The sequence below is a fragment of the Magnolia sinica genome, chromosome 10, assembly GCF_029962835.1.
Source record: "Magnolia sinica isolate HGM2019 chromosome 10, MsV1, whole genome shotgun sequence".
NCBI lineage: Eukaryota > Viridiplantae > Streptophyta > Magnoliopsida > Magnoliales > Magnoliaceae > Magnolia > Magnolia sinica.
This window is the reverse complement of record NC_080582.1, coordinates 474263-481659: the sequence shown is the minus strand read 5'-3', so window position 1 is coordinate 481659 and position 7397 is coordinate 474263.

Here is a 7397-nt window from a genome sequence, read left to right as displayed (position 1 = left end):
AACCCTACTCGTCTGGGTCGTTTTCAAACAGCGCCCATTCAAAAACGAAAAGCCCCTTCCCTCTCTCTCTCTCTCTCTCTCTCCCCCAGCGACCGGCCGGCCATCCCTCTTCTTCCCTCTCTCTCTCTCTCTCACTCCTCCCCTGTCCCCTGTCTGGCCGTCCCTCTTCTTCCCTCTCTCTCTCTCTCGTCCCTGTGGCCTGTCCGGTGCCCTGCACCGCTGGTCCGCTGCACGCAAAGGGTGGAGATACTCGTCCGTCGTCCCTGCCCTGCACGCTCGTCCCTGCCCTACTCATCCGTCGTCCTTGCCCTGCACGCTCGTCCCTGCCCTACTCGTCCGCAAAGAGTATGAGTCCCTAATCCTTATCCATACTTTCTTTTTCTTTTTATTATTGTATGCCTAATGTGATTCAAATCTGCCCAATTTTTTGCCATGAGAAAGGCCCACAATCTGTCCATTTTGGACAGCGAGGATGGCCTTAAATCTGTCCAATTTTTGGACTGTTAGACGGCCCACAAATTTGTCCAAAATATGGACCTTGGATGGCCTTAAATCTGGCCAATTTCTGCTCGTACTCGAACTCGCCTCGAAAACTTGGACTCGACTCGACTCGTTATCTACTCGTACTCGGCTTGTACTCGGGCGAGTAGAGTACGAGCAGGGAGTCCATGCTCGTTGGCCGAGTAGAGTCGAGTACGAGCACGACTCGGGCATTAAGAGCCGAGTACGAGTAGTGCGATACTCGGCTCGACTCGACTCGTGTACAGCTCTAGCTACGATGTCCACGTCGCCAACGTCTAGGTGTCTCATACACGTATTTTTACCTATGAATAATTTTGTAGGTAAAAGTCTCATTCACGTTTTTTACTTACGGAAATGGTTGTAGGTAAAAGTCTCAACTAAGTTTGAAATATAAGTTAAATATTCAATTTTTACCTACGAACCATTTCATAGAGAAAAGTCTCATACACTTAGGTAAAGTCTCATATACACACGGAAGAATTATATTTTCACCTATGAAATATTTTGTTGGGAAAAGTCTCATACACATTTTTTACCTACGAAAACTTTCGTAGGCAAAAGTCTCATCTACATTTGACTCTAAGATAAATATTATATTTTTTCCTACGAACCATTTCGTAGGTAAAAGTCATGAAAAATTATATTTTTACCAATGAAACCCTTTGTAGGTAAAAGTCTCATCTACGTTTGACTTTAAGTTAAATATTATATTTTTACCTACAAACCATTTCGTAGGTAAAAGTCTTAGCTACATAAATGGTCATAGGTAAAAGTCTCATATCCGTTTAGTTTTAAAGTGAAAAATTATATTTTTACCTATAAAACCTTTCGTAGGTAAAAGTCTCATCTATGTTTGAGTTTTAAGTTAAATATTATATTTTTACCTACGAACCATTCCGTAGGTAAAAGGCTAATGCATGTTTTGTACTTACGAAACCTTTCGAAGGTAAAAGTCGCAACTACGTTTGAAATTTAAGTTAAATATTATATTTTTACCTATGAACTACTTCATAGGTAACAGTCTCATACACGTTTTTTACCTATGAAACCTTCGAAAATCATTCTTGGTTGGTCAAAAAGTCCTTTTGTACAATTCTCCATTACATCTTTTTTCAGGAAAACTCCGTCTCGTTAGACTGACCCTTTCACAATTACTAATATTTATCCTCATGGGGTCGTCGAGATAGAGAATCCAAACAATGGTAATACTTTTAAAGTAAATGAACATCGATTGAAGCAATTTGTTGAGAAAATCGATTCATAGGATATGTCCCTACCTCTGACTAATCTTGTGTACTAGGATTGATCTCCTAGTCTGATGGTGGTATAATTAGGTTTATCGCTTTCATATGATTTAAGACTATGATAGTTTGTTTTCCTCTGTTTAGGATAGTTTGCTTATATTCTATTGAGTTTTGTTTTATGCTAACCCATTTTATATTGAGATCTGTGGAAAAGCTTTAACTTTCTTCCTTCTTCCAGGTACTATCTTTCAATCTATATTCCCTTTCTTTTCATTGCCTCATATGCATTTCATGCTCACTTCTTTTACATTGAGCACAATGTAGATTTTAGGTTGGGGATGAGGAATTAGGTCAACTAATCAATGCATTCTTAGTTTTGAGCAAAATTTTTTAAAAATTTTCAATGTTTCAAGTTGGAATCTGTTTGGAAACAAAAGTTTGTGTACTTAAGAATGCTTTGAGTAGGATAATAAATTGAAGATTGGATCTTGAATTGTTGGACTTTGATCACCCGAGTAAACCATCACCTAAGATTCTTGAATGATTAAGATGAAACTTGTATATCATGTTAATTTAAATCACAAAACACGTTCAAGTTACTTCATTGGGATGTGGGATGCTAATGGTTAATATGTGAATCATTGATAAATGTTGAGAATCGAGCCTGAAGAATTTTATCCACCTTAAAAGATGAAAAACCAGTTAAAAAATAGGAGATCAACAAAAAGGCTATGAAAAGAATGAAAAATGACAACATCTATGAGGAGAATGAAAACGGTCTCTGAAAAGGATGAATTGTTCGAAAAAGAATGAATAAGAGTAGCCGTCAATATAAAATCAAAAAACTAGAAAAAGAAGAAAAAGGGAGATATATTCAGAATCAATAGTTGAGTTTTTGACTAATTTTGATATGATGAACATGGCTAACATACTGAAATAATAGTATTCCCATGAGAAGTAAGTTAACATTCACTGGAAAAACTTGGAATATGAACTTATGCTCCGAGTTAAATGATAAAGAACTTATTTGATTGATTACTTATGTGATTTGGCTCTATGTTTTTAAAATCTCACTTTTCTTATTCCCACTCATACTTGAGTGCACAAAAATTGTTTTCTCTAAAGAGGTTTTGAACATTAAGGATTGAAGATTTATTTCATGCATACTTTGCTCGGGACTAGCAAAATATTGGTTGGGCGGGATTGTGTTGAGGGTCAAATATTGCATATTATCCCCCATTTATATCTTGGTTTTATGAACATGATAATGCTTAATCTTATGTTTTATACATGTTTGTATTGCAAGGTGAACGAGAGCTTGGATTGAAAAAATGCTAAAAGCATAGATTTAATGCTTAAGAATCACCAAGGTAAAAGATGGGATATTAGGAGACTAAGAATGAAGAATTTTTATGTCAAAGATCCGAGGAAACCAAGTATAAAAGATGAAGAAAAGATCGGCAAAAGCACAAGTTAAACAAATAGAAAAACAAGACAGTTCGGTGCCACATAAAGTGCACAAAAATCTAAAGAAGAAAACCACCGAAGTCAATTTTGGTAGCAACTTGGGTAGCACATTTTGCTACCTAAGTACGCTGCACATACAATTTCAGATGCAAAAAATTTTAGATATGACTTCGGTGCTAACGAAGGCAACTTTGGTGCTACCAAAATCGCGCAGAGTTGTTGCGCAAGGCCATAGCGGATTGCGTAAATTGAGGCCTTTCGCAACTGGTTTTCAGAAATTTCAAGTTTGTGCATAAGTGGGGGATGAACAACTATAAATACAAGTAAGTCCCTAGGACGTTCCCAGGAGCATCTAGGGTTTGAGGAGTAGAGCAAAAGCGTGGAGAGCCACCGCCAAGAGTCTTTCTTCTTCTTTCTTAGTTGGTTTTTATGGTTTATTTGAGAGACTTTAGTTCAATCATGTCTATGGTTGGCTAAACCTTTTAGCTAGGGCTAAGAGGTGAAGTTTGTAGCATGATTGAGATGTTTACTTTGCTTTGATTTATGTTTATGTTTGAATTTCATTGAATTCTAATTGATTCTAATGAATATTTTTAGTTTTTAATGGTTTATTATGACTCAAATTATAATAAGTCTGCAATAGCTTTAAATATCTTCTTTTCTATTTAATATTGTGGATTTGGTAAATCCCATTATTTGCCATCGTCTCCTGGGAATGGTTGGGTAATGGAATCCCTTTCAATTCACCACAATTTTCCTCCAATGAGGCTAGATCAATGAGAAGTTCAGAGATTTGACCGTCTCTTCTTCCAACTAGATAGGATTGGACACTAATTCTAGTTGGATATCTTGAATTAAGCAAGGTAGCATCTCAATTGCTACAAGTGGATCCATGGGACCCTAGTTCCCACCTTTAAATTTACAAAGTTTCAATTACCTTATTCAAAATGACTTTCTCAAATATTTCAGATTTAGGTTTACTTCTTCTAGTTGTAGTTCTAATTACTTTCAGAAATGAACTAGATTAGTACCTGTGGATTCGACCTCGGTCTCACCGAGATTATTACTACATCGCGATCCTACACTTAGGGTTATGAAAAAACTCCTATTTATAGTTGTGAATCCCCCTCTTACGCACCGACTTAGAATTTCCACAAATCGCCTCAAATTACGAAATCCGCGTCGGCCTTGCATTACAACTCTGCGTGATTTCGATAGCACTACAAGAAAAGCCACTTTTACCAATGCAAATTTTCGTCGCTAAAAGTCTTCTTTTTCGTAGGTAAAAACTTTTACCAACGAAAATTTTCATCGGTAATTTCATCGCTAAAAGATCGAGGGGAAAAAAATTTTACCAACGCAGTTAAGACTTTTGTCGACGAAGTTTTTTGTCGATAAAACCTTTTACCAACGCTTTTTTTCGTAGGCAAAAATATTAACAAAACTTTTCCCTATGATTATTTTCATAGCTAAAAATATTTACAAAACTTTCACCTATGATATTTTCGTAGCTAAAAATATTTACACAACTTTTACTTACGAATATTTTCGTAGGAAAAGTATTACAAAACTTTTAGCTACTTTCGTAGGTAAAAAGTATTACCGACGATGATCATAACATATGCCTTCGAGTAGATTCGTAGCTAAAAACTTTTACCTACAAATTGTTTCGTAGGTAAAAATATTTTACAAAACATATACCTACGAATATTTTCGTAGGTAAAAATATTTACAAAACGTTTACCTGCGAATTTTTTCATAGGTAAAAATATTTACAAAACTTTTAACTACGAATAATTTAAAGTAGTTAAAAATATTTATAAAAGTTCTACCTATAAATATTTACGTAACTTTATTCGTAGGTAAAAACGTGGATGAGACTTTTCCTATAAAAATTTTCGTAGGGAAAAAACGTGGATGTTTCTACTTTTACCTATGAAAATTTTCGTTGGTAAAAGTATCTTTTTTTACCAATATTCCAACACAAAATTCCAGATATACACCTGTTACAATATATTTCATCATATTCTTCTTGATATACACCTGTTATGTAATATATTTCATCATATTCACATTCATTCATGCTAATGGGCTTAGCTCGTAGAAACTGAGATATTACACAACATCCTCGGGTTGCAGATCATACAATTCATGTGTTCCCGATACTGGCTAACAAGTAATGAGACTTCATGACTTACCTGTACCAGCTGCGCCCATGCTTGGTTTATTTCCACGTCCCCTACCACTGCCTCGGCCGCCTCCAAATCGGCCACCACTATCTCTACGACCTCTAACACCGCCGCTCCTGCCACCACCTTCACGGTTGTCACTTCTTGGCTCAAGGCGTAGTCCCCAAGTTCCGAACCGTTAAGTTCCAAGGCCTTGGAGAAACTATCACCATCTGTGAAATCAAGGTAAGCTGACCTGCAAACAACGGTGAGGCAAAAGTCACCTAACAAGCAACAACCAAACAGATATGGAAAATCTCCAAATTATTTGCTAAAAAAAAAAGATTAAAAGAATATGAGTAGGTATGTCAGAAGTGGCAATATTGAAAGAAATGTCATCTTCCCATTCAACACAGCAGTAGTACACATGGGGCCAATCAACACATTTCTTGGGCCGGCTTCTACAAAGCACACAACTACACTTAGCATACATCTATACACATTGGCAAAACAAAATGCAAGAGCCTTTTTTTTGAAAGGTGTAATAAAATACAATAGCTTTTCTCAAAAGATGTCAGACGCCATTATCGCGGCTCCAACGCCGTGACTTGCGCACCGAACCGATACCCAGGTCAGGAGATGTGGGCCTGCATTCATTCCGGAAAAACGCCACGCGTTGCGATTATCGAGGGAATCTCTACCACGTCCCATCAATCAATCAATCAATCAATTAATCAAGTACACTTCATACCTCAAGTACAAGCCAAGTACATGCAACTCATCTTTCTCTTTTCCATAAGTCAACTCTCTCTCTCTCTCCCTACCCATCCCTCTTTTACCAATTTTCAAACCAAACCATACCTTCCATCACCTCTCCTTATATCACCCATCACTCCATCACCTCTTATCACCCATCACTTCTCTCTCTCTCTCTCTCATTTCTCAAATCTCCCAAACAACAAATAATTTCACACGTCCAACCCCTCTCTCCCAAACCACAAGTGTGGTCCACCTTCTCATCTTCCATCTACACCCTCTCATCTTTCATCCACACCATCAATCTCCCATCAACCTCCATCAAAAATCAATCAATCAATCAAGTACACTCCATACCTCAAGTACAAGTCAAGTACATGCAACCCATCTCTCTCTTTTCCATAAGTTAACTCTCTCTCTCCCTACCTATCCCTCTTTTACCAATTTTCAAACCAAACCATACCTCCCATCACCTCTCCTTACATCACCCATCACTCCATCACCTCTTATCACCCATCACTTCTCTCATCTCACCCTCTCTCTCATTTCTCAAATCTCCCAAACAACAAAAATTGCACACGTCCTACCCCTCTCTCCCAAACCACAAGTGTGGTCCACCTTCTCATCTTCCATCTACACCCTCTTATCTTTCATCCACACCATCAATCTCCCATCAACCTCCATCAAAAGGCAAGCTAAGGAGCATTGGAGTTTAAGGGACCAAGAAGATGGAAGATAAGGTGGGTGATCTTTGAGTTTTCACCATTGATTTCATGATTTGAGGGCCCACTTGTTGGTGGGACCCATTTTGATGTATGTGATTTAATCAAGAGGGGCCCATAGTGGCGGGGTCCCTCTATCTCACCGTACATTTCTCTCTCTCTCTCTCTCTCTCTTTGTGATGGTGTGGATCCCACCAATATGTGTTATATCTACCCCGTCCATCTACATCAGACGGTGTGGCCCACCCTATTGCAGGTGATGATCCACACCATCCACTATTTGGATGGGCCCAATACATCCTTCTTTCTATATGTTATATTTTATATAATATAATATGTATTGTATATATATAATCTAAGATAAATAATATATGAATATCAGTAGGTGGGCCACGTCCACGTGGGACCCACCAACATGATGTGTTTATGGATGTCGTCCAGCGTCCCTGGACACTGGACGTTGGCGAATAGGGAAGTGTAAACTGACATGGGAGTGTACTACCGTGCTAGCCAAAGAG